Raw genomic sequence first — 23,322 nt, 5'->3', positions numbered from 1 at the left:
CCAGCATCGAGCTCTATGGATCAGGCACCCCGTGCCCTCCCTGATTTCGGCATTTAATTCACTCCTCCCATGTATTCTCCAGTCACTCATCCATGCGTCTTGCTGAACAAGCATAGTTTGAGCATAGATACAGTGTGGGCAAATTTTTACCTTGTGGCATTGATACACCATTTGAGCAAGATTAAGCCAAGAGCAGAGCCTTATGGCACATCACCAGAGGCTTTTCTCTATACCGCAGACTGCTTTCTTTGAATAAAGTATTAGTTTTGGGCTGCTGACAAGTGGAAAGGCTTGGATTCCAAGAGACTCATCTTACCTCTGCCACTGCCTCTCTGTGTAACCTTGGCCAGTCACTTCCCCCTCCTTAGCTTTCATAGTAAGATCTGTCAAATGAGTAGTCATAACTCTTGCCTCTCTGTCTTACCTGTTGAGAAGAGTGAGATAGTGGATGCGTGAAAGGGTTTCCTAAGCCGTGAATTACAAATAAGGGCCGTTTATTGTTCTCCTCCAGCCCATATTATGTCATTTATTTCCATGGGAACAAGTCATGGGCTCTTTCACTTCACAATTAAATGGGCCAGCTGCATGGTGGCACAAATTTCAATCATTTCTTTAGGAAGCAGTCTCCCTTCTCCTTCATTCACTTCTCACCACATCTGTGGGGCTGGCTGGACGAGGCCCAGTGACCTCACCTTATGGAGGATGAATCTGAGGCTCAAAGGGGGGCAGGGAGCGGTGGAGCCAGAAAGAGCCATCAGGTCTTGTGACCCCAACCCATTACTGCCTGCTCCCTGCCCCCACATTGTCCTGCAAGTCAGGGAGGATTCAGTGAGCCAAGTGTGAGGGGTGGGCCCAGGCCAGGACCAGAGTGAATGTAGGTGGGGAAGTTGGAGGGGGACAGCGGTGAGTGCAAATTTGGTCCTTGGGAACCTGGTGGGACAAATGCCAACGAAGCCAAATTCCCAGGGCTTGGGAGGATTGGTGTCGGGGGGGGGTGTGTGAGGCAGGTTGTCATGGAGTTCAGAACAGGTCCTTCCTGGCTCCTGCTCCAGGCTGCGGCTTGTTTCTTTTAGCTGCTGGCCACATGGGGAGGCAGTGAGGGCAGTCCACCTTAATGGCCCAAAGTAAAGGGTCAGCTGGTGCCCCTTTGCATCTTTGTTCCTGTGGTACAGAAGAGGAAGAGGAAGGGCATGCCACAGCCCTATCTGAAACCCTCGGTTCAAGACTCAGCCCTGCACCCCAGGGGCTAGGTGACCCTTGGGCAAGTCCCATCACCCCTCTGCTCTTGTCTCCTCACTGGCACAGTGGGATCAAGACCACCACCATGATCTTCCAGGGGTGTGTCAACATCAAAGAGGCAGGCTTTTGTTATTGCTCCAGTGCAGGGCTCACCCACAAAGCCAGGAGTGGGAGTCGGGATTCGGGAAGATCTGGGCTTTCCCAGGCCACGCCAGAGTAGAGCAAAGATCCAGGTCTGACCTCCTAGAGAAGCAGTCCACCCCCTGCCAGCAATGCTGAGACAGTGGGCCAGGACTTCCCACACGCCTCTTCTCTGCCCCCAGGCAGCCAGCGGCCTGTGTGAGCTCCTGTCCGTCGACAGCTGCCTGGACCATGTGAGGCGCATCTATCCCCAGCTGCTTCTGGCCTTGCTCGTTCAGGTGCATTACCACATCGGCCTCAACCTGTCTGGCCTCGTGGGTTCCCACAAGGATGCCAAGGAGGATGCACAGCTGTCTGCCTTCGTACCTGTGCGGTATGCTCCTGCTGTTCCTGGCTCAGGGAGGGCCACCCCCCAAGGGCCCTTCTGAAAGTCTTTAGGGCAATCGGTAAATAGAAATCAGCTGTGAGACTTGAAGAGAAAACAGAACCACACTTCTATGAGAGGCAATCATTTGTTCAGCAGCTATTTGTGAACCCTTGCTGTGTGTCAGACTCTGCTTAGTGCTGGGCTGCGGGAGAGAATCGGCCCTCCCCAGGGGGGTTTTATCTAAGGCCTGAACATCCAGTTTTAAATGATTAATTGGAATAGGTAATAAATGCACATGGTAAAAATCTCAAAAGATATTTTCTTCACCCAGTCACCCTCCCCAGAAGGACAGAGTTCTTTCATGACCTTCCAGAGGTGGTGTGTACAAAGATAAGCACACATTTATTTCTCTGTTTTTCCACCGATGGAACTGTGACCCTTAAACGCAGTTGCACATTTTCGCTTTTAGCATATATTATGTCTTGGAGGTCATTACATATAGTGCCACCCATTATTTTTCACAGCTGCATGATATTTCCATGTAAAAAATTAATTTCAATGTTAATTTCAATGTACCGTAATTTATTTCACCAGAGTCCTCTTCATTTAGGCACTTTGAAGCCCTTTGTGATTACAAACAATGCTGCCGTGAGTTTGCTTGTCCACATGTCTGTATGTGCACACATGCGATCATATGTATAGGAGGAATTCCTGACAGCAGAATGGCTGCAGCAAAGAAGGTTTCTGCATCTAAATAGTCAGGTGGAATAGGAATGTGTGGGGAAAAGGGTTCTTGACCAGTGATGTGATGGAAGAGAAATTGCAATATATCCTAAAGCAACGAACTTGCCAAATAGCCTCCAACAAGGGCACCGCCACCAGTGGTGTATGAGTGTCTGTCTCCTCGCATTTTGCCAGCACAATACTGTATAAAACATTTTCATCTCAGCCAGTCTGAGAACTGGGGGAAAAAAGGTACAGTAGTCCCTCTCTATATCGCAGTTCACTTATCGCAGCCTCACTGCATCACGGAATTAAAAAATATATATTATATTTAATTATTTATCGCGGATTTTTCGCTATATCATGGGATTTTGTGGTACTGTATACGTATGGTGTTAAAGTTACGTAGGTTTCAGAGTGTAGAATAAATATAAATTTCCTACTTCATGGGGGAGGGGGCTCTAGAACGTAATACCTGCGATAAGTGAGAGAATGCTGTATTTTGCTGCAATTTTAGTTTGTGTTTCTCTTATCGTGAGTGGGGTTGAGGTTGAGATGCTATTTGTGTTTTCTGTGAGCCACTTGTTCTTGTCCTTTGTCCAATTTTATACAAAACTGTTGGGAATTTTCCTTAATTATTTGTAAAAGCGCTTTACATATTAAGGACACTGCTCTTTGTCATTTATATTCTAGTTTGTTACGTGACTGGCAACTATTTTATTATTTATTTTTTGTTTGTTTGTTTTTGCCACTCAGACATTTTAAATGTGTGTAGACCAGTTTGTTAGCTTTTTCCTTTCTGGCTTCTCTTGAGTGTTATGCTCACAGAGGTGCACTTTGAGGGGCACAGGGCAAGCAGTTGTGCAGCTGGGCTTGGATTTGAGTCATGGTTCCACCACTTTGTGCTTTGCACTTTAGGGAAACTACCTTAACGTCTTGGTGGCTTGTTCCTTTGCCTATAAAATGGGGTAAGAGATTTCTACCCCGTAGGTGTGTTGTAAGGACTAAAGAGGATGGCATCACAGCAGGACACTGGCTCTCATTCCCCTGGCGCTCACAGGTGCTGCCATGAGGGTGTCACCCCTGACTCAGAAAGCTGGTGGCTGGAGGGAAAACAAAACCAGAGGAAAGTGTAGGGGGCAGTGGAGGAGGAAGAAGAGGAACACATCGTGGAAAAGTCCTGGGCTGCCGAGTGAAGGTGCAAACTCCGGACATGGAGGGCTTCAATCCGCTGACGCTTGCACCAGGGAGCTGGAAGAGAGCCTGAGCGCCCCCCCTCACCTCTGCCTCGCAGGAGGCAGCACCTGAGACAGAAAACCAGAGGTGGGCAAGTGCCACGCTGAAGGGGACCAGAAAAGCCACAGGGTGGTACCTGGGTGGAGAGGGCTGCATGCTGGGTCCCACCTGGAACCTCTAAGTGTGACCTTATTTGGAAAAAGAGTCTTTGAAGATAATTGAGGAGCTTGAGATGACATCCTCCTGGACGAGCCAGGTGGGTCCTAAATGCAGCAGTAAGTGTTCTTACACGAAGAGGAAAAGACGCACACGGAGGGGAAGGCCACGTGAAGAGAGGCAGAGACCGGAGTGCCGCAGCCACAAGCCAAGGAACGCCATGAGTCACCGGAAGCAGGCGGAGGCCGGGACGGGTGCTCTCCTCGACCTTCAGAGGGAGCAGGGCCCTGCTGGCAACTGGATTTGGGACTTGTGGTGTCCAGAATGGAGAGAGAATAAATTTCTGTTGTTTTAAGCCACCAATTATGTGGCCGTTGGTTAGGGCAGCCCGAGGAAACTAGGCACCGGGGCGTGGAAGCCAAGTGGGTCGTGGGTGCTCCAGGCCCCGGTGAAGGAATGGAAAAGCTCTAAGGAGATGGCTAAGTGCACAGAGACTGTCGCACCCTCCCGTGAGGAGAGGTGGGTGGAGGCGATGAGTGTGGGCACCAGCTCTGTCACACAGACTTGGGTTTGACGGGGGTGGGGGCGTCCTGCTGGACCGGACACCATAGATAGAGCTTGACAGTGCATCCCGTGCAGTCCAGCTTCCATGCTCTGCAGCAGCCTCGGGCTCTGAAGCAGCTGGTGTTAGATCCTTGCTCCCTGCCCTCTTCCCACCCCCCATCCCAGTGCAGGAACAGGGCAACACTGGCTCCATTTGCTGGGAAAAGCCAAGGACCTTCCAGGAAGGTGAAGCTCGCAGAGTTGGTGTTTGGAGAGCCGAAGGAAATGCACCCCCTACCCCGCAGCTTTCTCCCAACAGTGTACCTCTGCCTTTTTACAAAGCAGCGCAGGCTGGCCTTCTTTGGGCTTTTCCAGGTGTCTCTTCGGGAGTGAGGTGGGGAGGAAGGGTGATGAAGAAGGTCATTTTTGTTAAACTTTGGAGCCTTATTGAGAAAGTGGTGAAGTGGGAGAAGACAAACTATGAATGACGTAGCTCTGTGTTTGGAAGTTTTGGCCTAAATCTACATTCTTTGTGGGCTGCACAGATGAGGTCAGGGGTCTACTGTGACTGTCTGAAACCTCTTAAGTCACATTCTTTCCTGTGGAGCTTCTGAGCCCTGAGCTCAATGCTGTCCCCAAACCAGTTAGCGAGAGGCGACCAACTGCCACCGGACATGGAGACACATAACAGGGAGCACACGCAGGTGGTTCGTTCTGTTTTAGTTAAAGGTGCTGCTAATACTGGAACTGGAAGGTATAACCTTCCTTCTCTAAACAAAATGCATAAACCTCAGCTTAGCCAGTGCTGGGAGTTTCAGGGGCAGAGGGAGGACAGTGGATGGGAGAGTTGGGGAGGGTGAGCCCTCGGCTGTTAGGGTGAACAACACCTGGGGTCTGCCCCACTGCATCCCCTCGTGTGTGTGTGTGTGTGTGTGTGTGTGTATGCATGTGTGTGCATGTATGCACGTGTGTGTGTAACTTGAAACTCTTAACGGCATGGCTGGTGAAGGACTGTCCCCGACAGCACATGTTTCAAAGAATCCGCACAAGGATTGCATGACTGGAATTTCTACACTGGACTCATATTCATTACAAAACCCCAAACAGAAAAATTCAGAGCAAATTCCTGAACATCACCTGAGTTCCAAAATGCTTTGATGCCTTGTCCGGGATGCTGAGAACCACCAGCCGTGGGCATCAGCTGAACTATGCCCACAAAACTGTGTCTTAAACTCTTAAAGCAAGGGTTTGGCTTTCTGGAAAACTGTGTTTAAATGTAAACTTTATTACACACATTGTCAGTTTTTATTTTACTAAAGGCTCATACACGCATGCACAGATCTACACGCGTGCATATCCAGACACACACATATACAAGATATTCCCATGAGCAGCCGGGGCCGTGGCAGGCATGCAGGAGGATGACAGCCCCTGGTGGAGCCCTCCTTCTGCTCCCTCGTACCGGGGCTCCTCAGGCCCACCCAGGGCCTTCAAAGCACAGACCGGCGTCCCAGCCTGATAGTCCCCGGGTTGCGCAGGCTCCCCAGGAACTTTTGTTGTGCACCTAGACTTGGGACTCACTACTTAAGTGTCCTGAGCGAATGAAGGACTCAGGGTTGGACAGGAGACTGTGTGTGAAGGAGCAGAAAGGACTGTCCCATGGAGCTCCCCCCGCCATGGGCTTGATGGGGGTGGAGGGCAAGGTTGAGGCAGGACCTGGGCGGCGGGAGGCTCCAATCCAACCTCTCCATTCAGTAAAGAAACTCAGGGGAAAGGGAGGGTAAAGCAGCAGCTCCAAAGAGAGGGACATCTTGCTTCTGTTTACTTTCTTGTTCTCAAAGCTAATAATTGTTTGTAAAAAAGCCACTTTTTGTGGATCCACTGGACACCACTAGCTATTGATTAGCATGACAGAGAGGAGCTTGTCTGGCCAGATGGGAGCTGATGGTGGGAGAGTCCTGGGTGGAGGGCGGCCCAGCCTACTGGGGGGGGGGGGTGACATGAGGTCTCAGCTCTCTTATCTTGGCAGCTGGGTGGTCAAAGTGGTGAAAACCCTGCTGCTGAAGATGGGCTGCTCGTCCGAGGCCACCTTTCTGGATGAGCAGGGTGGCTGGGAGCTCATGGGACAAGCGGAGAACCACCACCGAGGAGTGTCCCTGCTGGCTAGGTGAGGCCAGGGGCCCCCAAGGCAGGCGTTGGAGGGAGGGGAGGGACCTCAGCGTCTTCAGACAGACTTGGGTTTGCATGTCTCTGGGCAAAACCCTTCCCTCAGTCCATCACCTCTCCTCTAAAACCAGCAGATCCTGTCTGCCTTGGTGGATAGACAATATAGATGTGAACGATGGTACATGCTCTTCAGAGCAAACTGCTTACCACAGTACCTGGCAAAAGCAGAGCACTTAGGTTGTTTATAAAGCACCTTTCCTCACAGCATCATGAATTTAATACCCCCAATGCTAAAGAAATGATGGGATGGCTGAGAGGTTCAGAGTGTGGCCTTGGAGGTGGTCTGCCTGCATCTGAATGCCCGCTTGCTGCGTTCCATCTGTGTGACACAGGGCAAGTTACATCCCTGTCCATGTCTCTGCTTTCCCTTCAGTAGTAAGGAAGTAATAATAGGACCCACAGCCAAGATTTGGGGTGAGGATTAAGTAAAGAAGTTTGAACAGCCCCTGGCATATGGTCAGAGCTCAGACACACAGGTTAGCTCTTACTATCGTTATGCTGCCTGGTGGGGCAGGAATTACTGATGCAGAGGACGATGCCAGAGAGGGACAGTTGTGTCCCAAAGGTCACACAGCCAGAAAGTGGCCAAGCTGGGAAATGACCTGCTGACCCCAACTGGGGCTCTTCTCTGCAACCACACACAGCCTCCCATGGGGTCAGGAGAGGACAGACACCTTGATTTTAAAGATGTGAGTCCTGCAGGAATGCCTGCCTCAGCCCTGCACCAAGTGCCCAGGATGGGGTCTCCTTGGGGTCTCAGGATACAAGCACATTTATTGAGCACTTACTATGCTTGAGGCACCATGCAAAGAGCTGTATGTATGTGGATTATTCCATTTAATTCTCACCGCGACTGATGAAATAGTACTACTGCTATCCCAGTGTTCCCAAAGAGGAAACCAAGGCACAGAGAAGTTAAGTGACTTGCCAAAGTCACACAGCTAGTGGTGGGGCCAGGATTTGAACCCGAGCTGCCTTACTCCAGTCTGTGCACAGCTGCCACACTTCCTGGGTTCGCTGATAATGGAGCATAGTGCAGTGGTCCCCAGACTTGAGCAAGCAGGGCTTGTTTCAACACTGATTGCTGGGCCCCACTCTCCGAGTTTCTGATTCAGTCGGTCTGGGATGGGGGCCCGAGAATGTGAATTTTTGACACGTATCTAGGGATGCTGATACTGCTGATCGAGGGGCCACGTTTTGAGAACCACTGACTTGGTACAACGAACAAGGCAGCTGGAGTGGGGGGCCCTGGGCTGGGGCGCCAGCTCTGCCATTTTTCCAGTTCTGTGATCCTGAGCAGGTTACACTCGAAGCCCCTGTCCCCTTATTTATGAAAATGGGAATAATAATAATGGTAATCTGCTCGAGGCTTAATGGGGAGGATCAAATGCAATAACAATGTGAAAGCACCTGGCTGCTGCCGGGCGCTTAGTGAGTGGGTCCTCACACCCTCTCCTTCCGGCCTCCTCCTCCTGGGGTGGTCCTGTTCAGTGGGCAGTCTGAAGCCAGGCTGTCTTACTGATTTGCCCTGTGCTGTTGGGCAAGCCACATTCCTACTCTAAGCCTCAGTTTCCCCATCTGTAAAACAAAATAGTTAAACTAGATGGCCTCTGAGGTCCTGTCCAGGTGGGAAATCCTGGGAATGCAGAAGCCCAGGTGACCCTGTCTTGTCCATGGTTTGCAGAGTCTCAGCCAGACTCCCGCACAGCAGGCCTCCCTGGGGCCGGAGAGCCTGAGGGACTGTTCCCCTTCCCCACCTGCAGGGCCATGGTGCACTGCTCCTGCGAGGACCTGTGCCGCGTCCTCTACCTGCTCATCCCGCTCCTGGAGCGAGGCGACGAGAAGCACAAGATCACCGCCACCGCCTTCTTTGTGGAGGTACCAAAGGGGCACCGCGTGCAGGATGGGGCTGCTCCCAGGCCTTCCCCTGAGCATAGGCTTCAGTTCACATTAGCGGTCTTTTGTCCTGCGCAAATAGTACTTAACAATTGACAGCCTGTCGTGCGCATGATTTCTCGTGAATGTGAAGAGCTCCTTCTTCCCTCCCTTTTCTCCTCCTCTCTCCACTCCTTCACTCCATTCCACTCTTCTCAGACCCCTTCTGTTCCCCAGGCAACCGCTATCCTTTGCTGGGCATTTCTGTATGCCAAGCACCAGATTGGAGCTATAAACATACGTTTGACTCTGTCCTGCCCTCAATGAATCCTTGGTGCAACAAAGGAGCGAGATGACATCCTCGTTATAACATGCGGTGCTGTAGAGTGATGTGTGCTATGATGGGGATCATCAGGGAGGGCTTCCTTGAGCAAGTGATATCTAAGCTGAGTGAGTGTGTGTGTGGGTACTAGGAGGGGGTTGCTGGGGAAAGATTAGTCAGGACATGGATAGGGTCAGACCCAGCAGGAGAGACTGACTTATAATAATAGAACATGTACTGAGCACTTACTACCTTCCAGGCACATTCTAGGAGCCTTACACATACCGATTCATGTAATCCTCACACAATCCGGTGGTGCAGATACCATTCTATCTCCCATTTCAGAGGAATAAACAGGCACAGATTTAAATAACTTTCCTAAGGCCATGCAGCCTGTAAGTGGCAGATCCGGCATTCAAACCCAGACATCTGAGCTCTTAGAACACTGTGTGTATGTGTGCGCGCGTGTGCGCGTGTGTGGTAAAATACACATGGGGCAAAAGTAGGTTTACACTTGTGAGTACATTATTTTTGTATTATTATTTATTAATTATTGTATTATTTTCCATACGAACAGCTGTAAGCCTACTTTTGCCCCACCATGTATATCATAAAACTTACTGCTTTAATAATTTTAACTGTACAGCACAGTGGCATTAAGTGCATTCGTAGTGTTGTGCAGCCATCACCACCATCATCTCCAGAACGTTTTCATCTTCCTTCCCAAACTGAAACTTCCCATCCACCCTCTCCTGGCCCCTGGAACCACCTTCTACTTCCTGTCTCTATGAATCTGCCTTTTCTAGGTTTTGGATAAGTGAAATCTACACTATCTGGCTTATTGTACTTAACATAAGGTTTTTAAGATTCACCGATGTTGTAGAATTTCGTTCCTTTTTAAGGCTAAATCATATTTCGTAGTATGTATATACCATGTTTTGTTTATCCATTCATCGGTTGACGGACACTTGCAAAACCCACTCTCTTAACCTACCCCTGTGTGCCTCTTTTGACCTGCCGATTGTCATAGAGCGGGTCAGAGCTATCACCGGGGTCTGTACAGTGGGGCTCAGAGGCAGGAGGCTCAGTTAAGGAAGGCTTCCTGGAGGAGGTGCCATTTGAGACAGGCCTTGACAGGTGAGCCAAGTCTGCCAGGCGGACAGGAGGCAGCATGGCATTCCACGTACTCCTTGCATATTTTCTGCCTCTGCAGAAGTCCTCTTCTGGACTGCGAGTCTGCAGAACAGGGGCCATGCATTGCAGCCCCAGACCCAGTCCTCAGAGGGCTCCCAGATGGGGAGATTGAATAGAGGAGTGAGGGTCGGAATGGACACTTTGCCTGGCTTTGCAGGCACCAGCAGAACATCACCTCCAGGATGATAAGCATGGGTCTTACTTCTAATTTTCCGCATGGTTCCAGTGTGGAAAGGGAAAATACCATTTCTTGAGGGCCTACTATGTCCCAAACCCTGTGCTGACCGCTTTCATTTGTTAGTTACCCTTCTAATCTGCACAGCAGTGCTGCAAAGGAAAACTTGTGATGCTCAAGTTTAGGGACATTTTTCCAGGTCACGCAGCTCAGGAAGTCCAGAGAGCTTCAGACCACGTCTCCATGACTGGCTCTCCTATTGCAATCAGCCTTAGTCTTAAGTGGCTGCCACACAGTTTCTTTGGGGAGGGGTGGGAAGTTGGACCTTGCCAGATCTCGGGGGATGCTCTTGTTTTCACCACAAGGTCATGGATTCTAGACTTAATCTTCCGCAGCATTCCCCTGGAACCCTGAGCAGTGGCCCTTCCTCTGGGAGCAAGGGTCCTCCCCTAGGCTCTCCTACTTCCCAGAAGAGGTGGTGGTCTGCTCCTGGCCAGAGCCAGGCCTGCTGCGTACACTCTGGAACTTTGATGTAGCTCAGATGTTCCTCCCTGGCTCCCCCGGCCCCTATGCTGTGAGTGTCGTGTGTGTACTTGCTTCTACCAATGGCCGGAGAACTCCTCTAGGGAGCTTTGTGACCTTGGGTGAGTCATGGAGCCTGCCTGTGCCTCGGTTTCCTCACCTGTAATATGGGGATAATGAACTGCCCATCTGATAGGGTTTCGATGAGGATTCAGTGAGTTTACATCCAGCACTCAGAACAGTTCCAGGACACAGGAAGTGCTCTCTGTGAGTCAACTCTGTTGCTATTATTACCACCATCATCATCTTTACTCTTTCCTGTATTTCTAGTGCCCAGCACAGAACCTGGTGCATAGTAGGCCTGAGTATCCTGTATGGATGGGTAGGAGCCCCTCTCCCCAGCTCTCTCTTCTCATTATACAGACACATGGTCTCACTAGTCTCAGTAGATATAGGGCAAGGTAAGAGGTAGGAGAAGTGTTTATTAGGACAACTAGGAGGAAATTGAAGAGCGGTGGTTGTGGTGGGTGGGGAGGGTGTGGAGGGAGAGGAAGGAGGTGAGAGTGATGCCTGGTTTGGGGCTGGGAAAAGAACTGGGGAGGGTGGGGGTTTGCTAACCCTGCAATGGGGACACAGGAGGAAGGGCAATTCTAGTGAGGAAAGGATCCAAATTTCATGTTTCAGGCAACAAGTGTCCCCTAAGCACATATGCCAAAACACAGCTGTCTCAAAGGGACCCAAAGGAGAAACACTCGTTTGTGTCCTCAAGGAAACCCACAATGGGAGAGGGCAGGCAGATACATTAGCAGAGGGGAGTCCTAAGGTCTCCATGTTCAGGGCCCTAGGGGGCCCAGAGAAGGGAGCCAGCTGCCGAGGTGAGTCTTGGGGGCACTGTCAGACATGGCTTCTCAGGGGCTGAGTTCTAGATGGAGTCATTCAAAGTAAGCATGGGCTAGAGCGGAGGTGGCTGCTGTGGCAGAAGGGCATCCTGTCCACCCTAAAGGGACAAAACAGTCTGGGTCATTCCATGAATGATGCGCAGCTTGTTTAGAAGCTGGTTGATAGTGAGTGTGGCTAGAGGGCAGGCAGGCACGAATGGGGCCCCAGAGCAATTAGGGTTGATGGTGGAAGGCAATGGGGGAGAATGGGGGCTCTGAGCTGGGTAGTGACATGTTCAACTCTGACATGAGGTGCTGGACATCCAGTGGAGGTGTGCGGTAAACTGTTGGTTTTCCAAATTGGAAGCTCCAGATGGAGGCTGAGCCGGAGGCACAGACTTAGGAGTTATTTACCCAGGGACAGCAGTTAAGATTCTGAGAATGGGGGGCTCACTGGGAAGAGTAGGCAGAAAGGACAGGGCACAGGGCCGTCACCACTGAGTGCCGGGTGGAGACAGAGGACCAGTGGCTATCACTAACCAAAGCTGGACCGTCCAATATGGTTGCCACCAGCCACATGGGACCTAGTGACCCTTGTAATGCAGTCTGAATTGAAAGGTGTTTGGAGTATAAAATTCACACCAAGTTTCAGTGTGAAATATATCAATAATTTTTATATTGATTACATGCTGAAATGATACTAGTTTGGATATACTGGGTTAAATAAGATGTATTAGTAAAGTTAATGTTACCTATTTCTTTTCACTCTTTTAATGTTGCTATTAGGAAGTTTAGGCCTGCATTGTGGCTTGCATTGGACGGTGCTGACTGGGCAGTAATTGTTCGTGCTCCACACCCGGCCCCTGGTCATCCGGCCTGTGCTACCAGTGCATGGGGACCCAGAGGGCTGCCTATCCCCTCCGTCCAGGGAGTAATCACTGTCCCTCCCTTAGCTCCTCCAGATGGAGGAGGTGCAGCGGATTCCTGAGAAATACTCTTTGGGGCGGATGGTGGAAGGCCTGAACCACCGCGATCCCATCATGAAGGTTCTGTCCATCCGAGGCCTGGCCACCCTGGCCCGCAAGACTGAGAAGGTAAGCCGAGGGTAGAGGAAAGCCCAGCCCAGCTGGACTCTGGGTTGGAGGAAGGACAGAGCTGGCTGTCATCGACTTTCAGATGCCGGTGACTGGAATCAGAATCGGAGCCTGTTTCTGTCCCTGCCTCAGTTGCTCCATCTGTAAAATGGATATCCCTTAATAATTCCCTAAATACTTCATTTGTTTTGAAGTAGTTTGTAATCCAGAGTTTTCACAATGTCCCTAAAGGCAGCGTGTGTGAGAGAGGGGCTGGGGATGGCAGTAATTATTCCTGCTTTACAGATTAGGAAACCAAGGCTAGGATTGTTGGGACATCATTAGCATTTCTTAAAGTGCTTTGCTTTTTTCTACCAAGCACTGTTACGGCTCATGATATATATATATATATATATATATAGCAGGAGAAATGACAAGATGTAGACTCTAAAGTTAACTAATAATTATACAATGAAGGGAGTAGACAGCCAAGTGCTTCGGGTATTCAGGCCAGGAAGGAGTCGGCAGAGCCAAAGAAGACTCTGAGGACAGCAAGAGCTTCAGTGAGGGTGTCCCAGGCTGGAGGGATGGCAGAAGCTAAGGCCTGGAAGTGAGCCTTGTTGCACTAAGTTCTTCTCGGTGAAGCAGAGGCTGGGTCTCCCACCTGTTAGCCCAAGTAGGAGGCCCCATCCCAAATGCTCCTGCCCCACAGACCACCAAGGTGCAGGCTCTTCTGCCGTTCATGGTGAAGGCTCTGAAGGATGTGGATGGGCTGCTGTTGATGGAGGCAGGCGAAAACCTCAAGACCATCTTCAAGGGGTTGGACCACAAGAAACTGAATGACAGCTCAGCCTATGTGGAGCTGCTGCAGATCCTGCTGCCACACTTCAGTGATGTAAGGGACCCCCTTGGGTGTGGGTGGGAGGGGTGGGAGTTGGCTATAGAGGATGGTTCTTTACTTCCCTGCAGGTTGCAATACCTCCATGGCCCACTGGCACCTGGGCAGTGCCAAGTGGGCAGGGCCAAGTCAGCCCAGGGGAAGGGGTACCTCATTCATCATTCCAACTTGTCTACATCTTTTTGTAATAGGTCTGCATAGAAAGGTCCTTTTCTAATTGTCTCGCATGGAGGGAGCTCTTCTTTTATAATCAAGTCTCCCAGTGACTTGCTTCATTGCTATTGGTCCACCTACAGGAGGTGCATTTCTTATTGGTCCAGGCAGAGGGCTCATTTTCCCACTTGACTCTAAGACATGTTTTGGGTGAGCAGGAGGCCTGGCTGGGAAGAGCGGGAGGAGCTCCAGACCTGGGCTCCAGCAGGGAGACACCAGCCCCAGATCAGGCCCACCAGGGGGCCTCTGCTCTTCTCTGTCTCTGTGCCTCCTGTGCCTGGAGGGCCACTCAGAACGAGTGGAAGGAAGGCCGTGGTGTGTCCCTGTGAGGCGCAGAGGCCCAGGCTGCCTCCTGGAGGAGGGAGCGTGCCTAAGCCTCCACGTCTCTCCCAGTCACGAGAAGACGTGCGCTCCTCCTGCATCAAGCTGTACGGCAAGGTGGTCCGGAAGCTGCGGTCGTCGCCCCGCACCCCTGCCATGGAGGAACAGCTGATCAGCGCCTTGGTTCCCCTGCTGCTGACCATGCAAGAGGGCAACACCAAGGTGGGCCCGGTGAGTGCGCGCAGGCCCCTGGCCCTGCGTGTGCCTCTCCCTCTATGGAAACTGACCCGGAGTCACTAACCACTCTGGTGAGAAGTCTGTTTTCCGAAAGCACCTGTGTCAGGATTCCTCTTCCAAACACCAGCTGCGCTTGTCCACTTCAAATAGGAATTGATTCTCCAAAGTGCCGTTTCACACGACTTTCTTCTGGAACATGTTCTGGCTGTCCCGGAACTCCACAGCTCTGGTATTCTCTTTCTGTTGGTCCTCAGTGCTGCGTGAAGACCCTGTCCCGCTGTTCTTGCTTCATGGCGTGGGACTTGCCAAAAAGAGCTTATAGCCGGAAGCCCTGGGACAGCCAGCAACGGACGGTGGCCAAGATTTGCAACTACCTTGTGAGTGCTTCCAAGACGCCAGTGGTTCCTTCTGAGTATGTTGGAGGTGGGCAGTTCTTTCCTTTCCTCTTCTTTCTTTTTACATCTTGACTGGAAATTCCAATAGCACCCATGAGTTGTTGGCTCCTGAATGTTCATCTCGGTCTCTAACTTCTCTCCTTACTCCTAGTGTTCCCTTTCCAGGGGTTTACCACACACAACCCCCAAACTGAACCACACAAACTGTGAGCTCAGCATGTCTCTTCGGTACTTATGACTTTCTGTTGCAATTTTGCTCTGTCCCTCTTGAGCCCCAAAGCTGAAACCCAGAATCGGCCTAGACGCCTTCATCTCCCTCACCTTCCACACTGGATCAAACTTAAATATCTTAAATACGTCTGAATCTGATTTTCCCTCCCCACCCCCACTGTCACTGCCTTTAGTTCAGGTCATGGATGTCTCTCAGCTGGGACTTGGGTCTAGCCCTCCAGTGGGTCTCCCAGCTTTTATTCTCACCTTTCCAATCCATTCCCCACTCAGGCCACCAGAGTGGTCTGGTGAAAACACACATCTGTTTATCTTGCTGAAAGGGCTTTACCGGCTCCCTTTTCTACAACAGTAATTCCCAGAGTGTCTTGTCTATGACAACGGTTCTTTTGTTTCTTTTTATCCTTACCTGAGGACATGCTTATTGGCTTTTAGAGAGAAGGGAAGGGAGGGGGAGAGAGGAAGAGGGAGATGAACATCGATGTGAGAGAGAAACATCGATCAGTTGCCTCTTGTATGCACCCTGACAGGCCTGGCCCCCAGACCTAGGCACGTACGCTGACTGGGAATAGAATCCGAGATCTCTTGGTTTATGAGATGATGCTCCAACCAAGTGAGCTGCAGCAGGCAGGGCTGTGACACCAGTTCTATAGGATATGCCCTACTGGGGAGAAAGGACGTTCTCAGACGTCCCAAACTAGGTTTGCGAAACACTGCATTGTCATCTTCCTCTTGGGTATTTGCAGCACCATCAGCTCTTTAAAGTCTCTGAGATGTTCCGTGCTAAGGACACGTTTCATGGCTGTTTAATTTACGGTTTTCCAAACTTATCTGACCACACAGAACCCCTTTTCTAGGTAACACCTGAGAACATCCTAAGGTAGTAAAGTGCTGGGTATGGCCCAGTACCTACGCATAACATTTAGGAAGGTTTGGCATCTGGTCCCACTTACCCTCCCTGTTGTCATGGGCAGGGTTCCCCTGGATGCAGACTCTTAAGACGGATTAGCACGCACGGGGTTTATGAAGGTGCACCCTTGGGGTTAACACCTGCAGAAGGGAAAGCGAGGAGCAGGAGTGGTAGAGCAGTCAAGTCTCCTCGTGGTTGCAGGGAGGCCTCAGCCAGCACTTCATGAGATTCCCCAAATTGGAGTCGGGGGTCATATCTTTACATCCTGCCTGTCTCTGGCCGCCAGTCCCCCTGGGAAGGGACGTGACCTTGGGTTAACGGTTTTCTTCAGCCAAAGCAATCTCCATAGCTGGGGGAATACATTTTTCAAACCCAAAGGGAGATTTGGACCGAGCATGTCAGTATTCCCCATACCAACCTAACAAATATATACAAAATATCAGATTGGGAAGATGTTTCAGGACCACCATTCTCAGGAAGGCTCAAAATCTCCTCACCCAGTGTCTAATATCGTTACCATCATTTTACACAGAGAGAAAACGCCCTGGAGGAAGTGCTTGGCCAGGGCGCTAATTCACATACTTGCAGTGCCCAGGGACTGGGCAGACATGATCACGAGTGACGTGGCAACGGTAGTGCCTGTGGCAGCCTGCAGGGCCCAGTCCTGCTGAAAGCCCGAGTGGAGTGCTCCAACTCACTGTGCAGCCACTCTTGCCAGGTCCTCGCCTTCACAACAGAAGCTAGAAACCCAGATTTTTTTTTTTTATTAGAGAGAGAAACATTGATTTATTGTTCCACTAATTGATGCATTCATTGGTTGATTCTTGTATATGCCCTAACCAGGGATGTGACCCATAACCTTGGCATATTGGGAAGACATTTTAACCAACTGAGCTACTTGGCCAGAGTGAAACCCAGATTTGTATAAGACATTAATCAGTAATCAGTTTAGCTTGCTTAAAACACTGTGTGGGTCACCACTTGGCTGGTCACTTATGGCCCGTGCGCTGCCAGCTCGTGACTCTGCAGGATCCTCTGTCCATAGTTTTGCTCACGCGAAGGTTAAGTTCTACCGTTTGGTTTAGGAAGGGGTTGGGAACCTAGTCACCAATTCATTCATTCACTCACTCACTCACTCATCCATCCATCATCCAACAGTTTCTGGGCACCTGCAGCATGCCAAGTCCTGTGCAGGCCACTGAGGCCCTGAGTGCAGTGAGATGGCTCCTTCTCTCTGGGGAGCTTAGGATCCGGTGGAGGAAACGGGTATAAATAATTACAACACAATGTCATAGGTGCTGTGACAAAGATTGTGCAAGATGCTGCAGAAACATCACAGGTGCTGGGATCAGCTCTGCCTGAGGTTTGCGGGAGCTTCAGGGAGGAGCTGGCTTCTGAGCTGAGCCTCAAGGGATGAGAGGGAATTCCTCAGATGAAGAGAGGGAAGGGCGCTGCAGTTAGGAGCAACTGCTTGCATCAGGCACAGATCTGAGGAGAACTGGGCTACGTCCTGGGACTGGAGCATAACGTGCATGGCAGGTGAAGGCAGTGCAGAAGTTGAGGCCGAGAAGGAACATGATCATAAAGGCTTTGCATCATGCCCAGGAGTTCACTCCGTGATGTGGAGATTGTCAACAGGGGAGTGATCAGATCAGATTTCTCTTCATTTCCCACAACAGCCTCTTAGCAAGATGTCTGCCCCCTAGTTTCTACTTGATCAAATTCATCCCAAACACCACTGTCAGATTATTTTGCCCAAATTATTGCTTTGCCATCACCTTATCAAGAACGAATGTTGGGCTTTGGCTAGTGTGGCTTAACCCATTGAGCGCTCACCTTCAAACTAAAGGGCCTCTGGTTCAATTCCCAGTCAGGGCACATGCATGAGTTGCAGGCCAGGTCCCCGGTTGGGGGCGCACAAGCAGCAACCACTTGTTGATGTTTTCCTCCCTCTTTCTCCCTTCCTCCCCCTCTCTCTAAAAGTAAATACATAAAACATAAAAACAAGACAAAAAAAATGAATGAATGCTGGCTTCCTATTTTCTAAAGCATAAGTCAGCCCTCTGCCTGCTTGGCTTTTAAGGGCCTTTAAGAACTTCCTCACTTTCCGGTTTATTCCCACCTGCTCTGCAACTTGAATCCTTCACCCTGGTCAGACCTTTCTCCTTATCGATCATGTCCCTTGTACGTCATGTGCATTCTCGCCTCTGAATGGACTTGCATTTTAGAATTTTCCTTCCAGCTGCAGCAGGGGGGTGGGTTGGAAGAGGAGACACTCGAGGCAGAAAGACCACAAAAGTGATTTTTGTAATCCGCCAGGAGATGAGGCCTGGCCTCTGGGGGCTCAGGCAGAGATTTTCAGGAGGCAAGAGGCCAGGGCTTGGCTGCCTGACAGTCACCATTCCCAGCTTCGGGAGGAGTGGATGAGTAATTAGTTCTCATGAGGGCTCAGCACTTTGGGGGTTCTCTTTGTCCCAGGTGAACACCCACCGAGACAGCGCCTTCACATTTCTCAACCAGAGCCTGGAGTACGCCAAGAATTCCCGAGCCTCCCTGCGGAAGTCCTCCGTCATGTTCATAGGTAACCTACCTGGGCACTAGTGCTGCTCCTGGGGCTCTGCACAATCTCCAACTTGGAAGGAAGCTGCTAGCCCTTTGGGCACCTGGGTGGGTGCCTCCCCTGGGGTTTGAGGGTTGGTTAGCGGATAGTTGTGGTGCAAATTAGAAAGGTCTTCTCTCCTCTGAGATCACTGCGTGGACCACAGGCTGGATTCAGCCTGGAGTCCTTGTGCAGGTCAGAACCTTGGCAACTATACACAGCAGAACAGTTCCCCCTGGAGTGCAGCCTGGGCCCAGGTGCAGCGAGGCCCTGCCACTGTGGACGTGGAAAAGTGACGTCGAATCTCAGCTCCATGACCCCCCTTTCTGAGCTCAGTTTCCTTACCTGTGAGATGGGGAGCAACTACTGTTTCACATACTAGACAAGAATTTTTCTTTTTTTTTAATGTGAAGCCTGGCACGTCAAGGTGCTCACTCAGTGTTAGTTACCTTCATTCTCGCCACAGTGCCAGGCTCTGTCTCTGTGTGGAAAAAACAAATAGCAGATTCCCCTCACCCAGAATCCCCTGCAGGACCCTTCTGATGACATGCTGGGTATGTCTTCTTTCAGCTATACTCCTACTCCCCACAAAATAACTACACACCCTTCACCAAAGACCAGGAAGCCCTGCTGCAAAGAGGCTTAGAGAGGATGACGCTCCCAGCCCTGTACTTTGTAGAGTGATGTTTCCTTGACTTTCCTCAAATCAGTTGCAGTTTTTTATCCATCCATCCATCCATGGATCCCTTCAGTGGTTTGTGTAGCAAATGGTGGTTGACCGTCTACTCTGTGCCAGTCACTATGCCTAGTCCAGGCAAACAAAGAACCCTTCAGGGGGTGATGCCGTTCACATGATCAGTGATGGGACAGAGGAGTCATGCCCTCAGAATGTGGGGGCCTGTTCAGAGGCAGCTTCTCCCGGGGAGTGACATTACTTCCTAAATCTTGTTCCAAATTAATCACTTCTAAAGATGTTGGTGTTTAACACCGTGGGAGTCTCCTCTCTGCCAGGCGCTGTGCTGGGGGAACAGAGTTGAGCATTGCCAGCCTTGCCCACAGACAGCCCCCACTGTGGGGCAGGACTCCAGCCTCCATGGGTGACCGATCTTTTGTGAGCCTCTGAAGAAAGTTAGGAACACCTTTTCTAGGAAAATGCATATCTGCATACAGTTGTGCCCATGCTCTAGGATCCTTGGAGACTGCCCTCCCTCTCCCCCAGGGAGTTTAAGCTGAAGAAACCCCTGGTCTGATGGGAGAGTCATAAGTCACATGTAAAATACAACAGGCCATATACAGATAGAGAGAGACTCACAGGGACTCTGGGAACCCAGAGAAGCATTTAACCTAGCTTGGGGGCAGGGGCAGGAACGATTTCCTGGAGGAGCAACTATGTTGAGCTGAATATTCAAAAATAAATAAGAATTAGCCAGGTAAGAAAGTGTAGGAAGGGCCTTGCAAGAGGTATAGGCCATTTAAGGATCTGGTGGCACTTTGGGAGCCAGGCATGCAGGCTGGGGGCAGGGGAGGGCTAAGTAACATCGCTGAGGAGCTGGGTCTCAGCCCCTCCATGGGCCCTGCCAACTGCCTGCCTGGAGGGTATGCCAGGCACTTGGTGTCTTTCATGTTATTGTGGTTCCAACTCCCCAGAGAAGGGGCAGCTGGGGCAGCACCGCCTCCAGTCTCAGGTGAGGATACTAAGGGCCAGTCTGACTAAGTGACTGCCTGGGGCTGTCTGTCAGAGTTGGCTACAGCCCACATCCTGCCCCTGTCCTGGAGCCATCCCTGCCCGTTGAGCCTGCCACCTCTCTCAGGGCCTCTGTTGCAGGGTCAGAATGAAGTTCTCCTTTTGTGTCCTCATTTGCAAGGCTGGAGAAGGGTGGGGAGAGCTTGTCTGAGGAGGTCTGGTCCGAGGGTGAGATGGGGGTGGGGTCAGAGTAAGGAGGTAGGTATGCTCACCTCTCGGATTATGCTCAAGGGTCCCTGGTCCCCTCCATGAAGAACGTGATGACAGAAGAGCATCTGCGTGAAGTTAAAGCTGGTAAGTTGTGCTCTGCGTTGGTGAGATTTCAGGGGCGAGTGAGAGAATGGGTAGGCTCACAGTGGGTCATAGAACAGGAAAGGGATAGGTCCCAAGGGAAGGGTCCTCAGCTCAATCCAGTTAAGTCTTTATGCAGATGAGTACATGTTATGTACCATGGAGTCGCCAAGACAGAGAACATAGCCCCATCCTGATGGAGTTTATAGTGTAAGAAACCAGACTTCAGGCTTTGAAGAAGCTGGGAGGAAGGTAAGATGACGGGAGGTTGAACAACGGGTGCCGAAGCCCTGTCATGGAAGTGAGAAGGAAGGTAAGGTGTGAGACCCATGTGGAGACCTGGTCTTCACAAGTGGTCCCTTTCCTTCCCATGACTCAGCTCTGAAAAACTTGAGACACGACCCAGAAGCCTCCATATGTATCTGTGCGGCCCAGGCCCAGGACAACATCCTGGCCAGCTGTTGGCTGAACTCATCGCCACTGCCACATGGGGATTCAGCCATCATACATCGCGGGAGCCCTAGTGATGAGAACCTGCCCACTTCCAACCGGCGGCGCTCCTGGATCATGCGGGCACTGGGCTTCTGATCGATGTCCTTGAAGCAGTGTTTTGATATGATATGGTTACAATAGTTCCAAGTTTTTCCCGTTTACTCCCCTCCACCCAGCACCCCCGCCCCAGCAATCCGCCCCCAAGTCCATACCCATGGCTCATATGTACAAGCTCTCCCGCTTCACCCTTCTATGTATTCTTTTTATCCTTCTTCTTTTAATAAATAATTAATGATTTTAAGAATAAAAAATAACAATCCCTCCCTCTTAGATATTAAGACCCTTAATAATCTTATAAAGGATACTGGGTGAAGGTCTCATGCTCCTCTAGCTGCTTCAAGCTGGACATGGTCGTCATCCTACCTACCCTTGCGTCCAGAAATCCCTAATAAGAGTGGGGGTGTGGAGGGGAGGGTGGCCTTCCCACGTGGGGAAGGATCGTGCAGACTCCAGGTCAGTTGGCTGTCTCCGGACAACGGCGTGCTTGGTTAAACAGGCTGGCCTCCTTGTTGTATTCTGGGGGCAACGTATTTGGCAAAAAGGGTTAAAAGACATCATTCAATCCATAACCACTAGATGACAAAAGGCAGGGATTAATTTTTCAATGTTCCACATTAGGAGAAAAAAAAAAAAGGCTTCTTTGGAGGAAAGTGCTAGGCACTACTCACCTGTCCAAAACCCTTTTGCTCATTATACTTAGTTTTGGCTGAGGGAAATATTTTAGGTTTCCCCCCTCTCAGACCTCTGGGCCCTTTCAGTCCACGCCATTAGGATAGAAAAGAGAAACCAGTTTTAAAGTGAAGCCCACAGACCACCCCATTCTTCACCAACCCAGCCACTTAGTTCAGCCAAACCGTGGAGTCTCAGGAGGCAGCGCTGCAGACAGGATTAAGTGAGACCTATACGTACAGACAATCACTCGGGTAATGCGGTCATAGGCTTATGCCCTTTGAAAACAGAAAACACATGTTAATTTATGTATCATAACCTACAAACAAGTCTCTAAATCTGTAAGACTGTCTTATTGGAAAGACATCCAGTTGCAAGGCATTTGACATTCTTCTTGCCTGTAACTTAAATATCTCTGATGATACCACAGACGTGGTTTAACTTTCAAGTGAAAACATATTTTAAATGAAAAGAAACTTTAAAGACGGTTAGCTGCACTAATTTATAGTTTACCGCTGATCATTGTGGTTTTGCTTGAATAATGGTTTTTCTCCCTAAGATTACTCTCCTTGTCATTAAAGGGACTGCATTAAGTCCATTTTTAATTTATTCTGTTCATTTGCATAAACACAACAAGAGCAGCAAATGATTACTTATGTTCTTTAGTTTTCCTTTGCTGGAACTTACCCAAGGAACATTTAGGTTGACCTTCAGTCTGCTCTTCAGGGCACAGAAGCTGGGCCACATACCTGGCATTCAGCCTTGCCTGTACACTCCTGTCTTTTCCAAGTCCTTCTGGTTTTTCATTGTGCCTTAAGGTCCCTTCTAGCCATCTTTCAGGAAAACAGCCTTCGTTTCTTCCCTGGAAAGATTGCTCTGGACCGCACAACCAACCATGGTAGCAGGCCTTTTATCTCGCGGGCTTTTATTACCTTCAAAAGTCATTCCCAGATCCTCAGGGCTTTTTGGTAACAACCTGAGCCAAAGCATGTCTCTTTTGGGCTTGACATTCCAGTCACAGTCTTGGTCAAAAAACAAAACAAACAAATAAAAAAAATCACCCTCTATTCACAACTGGTCTTATTAATTTTCTGCAAATAAACTTATGTCATTACTTACTTCTTGAGAATGCCAAACTCTGGAAGGATCAGATAGGGAAAAAAATATCCAGTGTGAAGGAAAATCCTAGTCCTTCTAATATTCACTGAACTGGCATTTCCATTCTTCATATTTTCATTTTTGCCCCACTAAAAATTTTTTTGTCTGTTTTCCCATTACAGTTGTCTCAAAATTTTCCCCCTCTTGCTTCCCTGTCCCTGTTCCCTCCCTCTCCAACATTTAGTCCCCACTCAGCTGTCCATGTCCGTGGGTCATCCATATATGTTCTTTGACTAGACCCTTCCCCTTCTCTCTCGCGCGCCTCCCTCCTTGTTACTGTTAGTCTACTCCTTGTTTACATACCTGTGGTTCAATTTTGCTCATTTGTTTGTGTTGTTCATTAGTTTCCTGTAATAGGTGACAGCATAAGGTATTTTTCTTTCGTTGCCTGGCTTATTTCGCTAAGCATAATTCTCTCTAGTTCCATCCATGTTGTT

The 23,322-nt window shown here is 50.0% G+C and overlaps 1 pseudogene; it reads left to right on the top strand.

The window, feature by feature from the left end:
• LOC150016103 (maestro heat-like repeat-containing protein family member 7) overlaps positions 1 to 21,139 on the top strand; it is a 39,742-nt pseudogene extending 18,603 nt beyond the window's left edge.
• The last annotated feature ends 2,183 nt before the right edge of the window (positions 21,140 to 23,322 follow it).

This window comes from Furipterus horrens, unplaced genomic scaffold (assembly GCF_987537825.1).
Source record: "Furipterus horrens unplaced genomic scaffold, mFurHor1.1.pri manual_scaffold_3, whole genome shotgun sequence".
NCBI classification, from domain to species: domain Eukaryota; kingdom Metazoa; phylum Chordata; class Mammalia; order Chiroptera; family Furipteridae; genus Furipterus; species Furipterus horrens.
The sequence above is the reverse complement of the archived record's forward strand: the minus strand, read 5'-3'. Positions and strand labels throughout refer to the sequence as shown.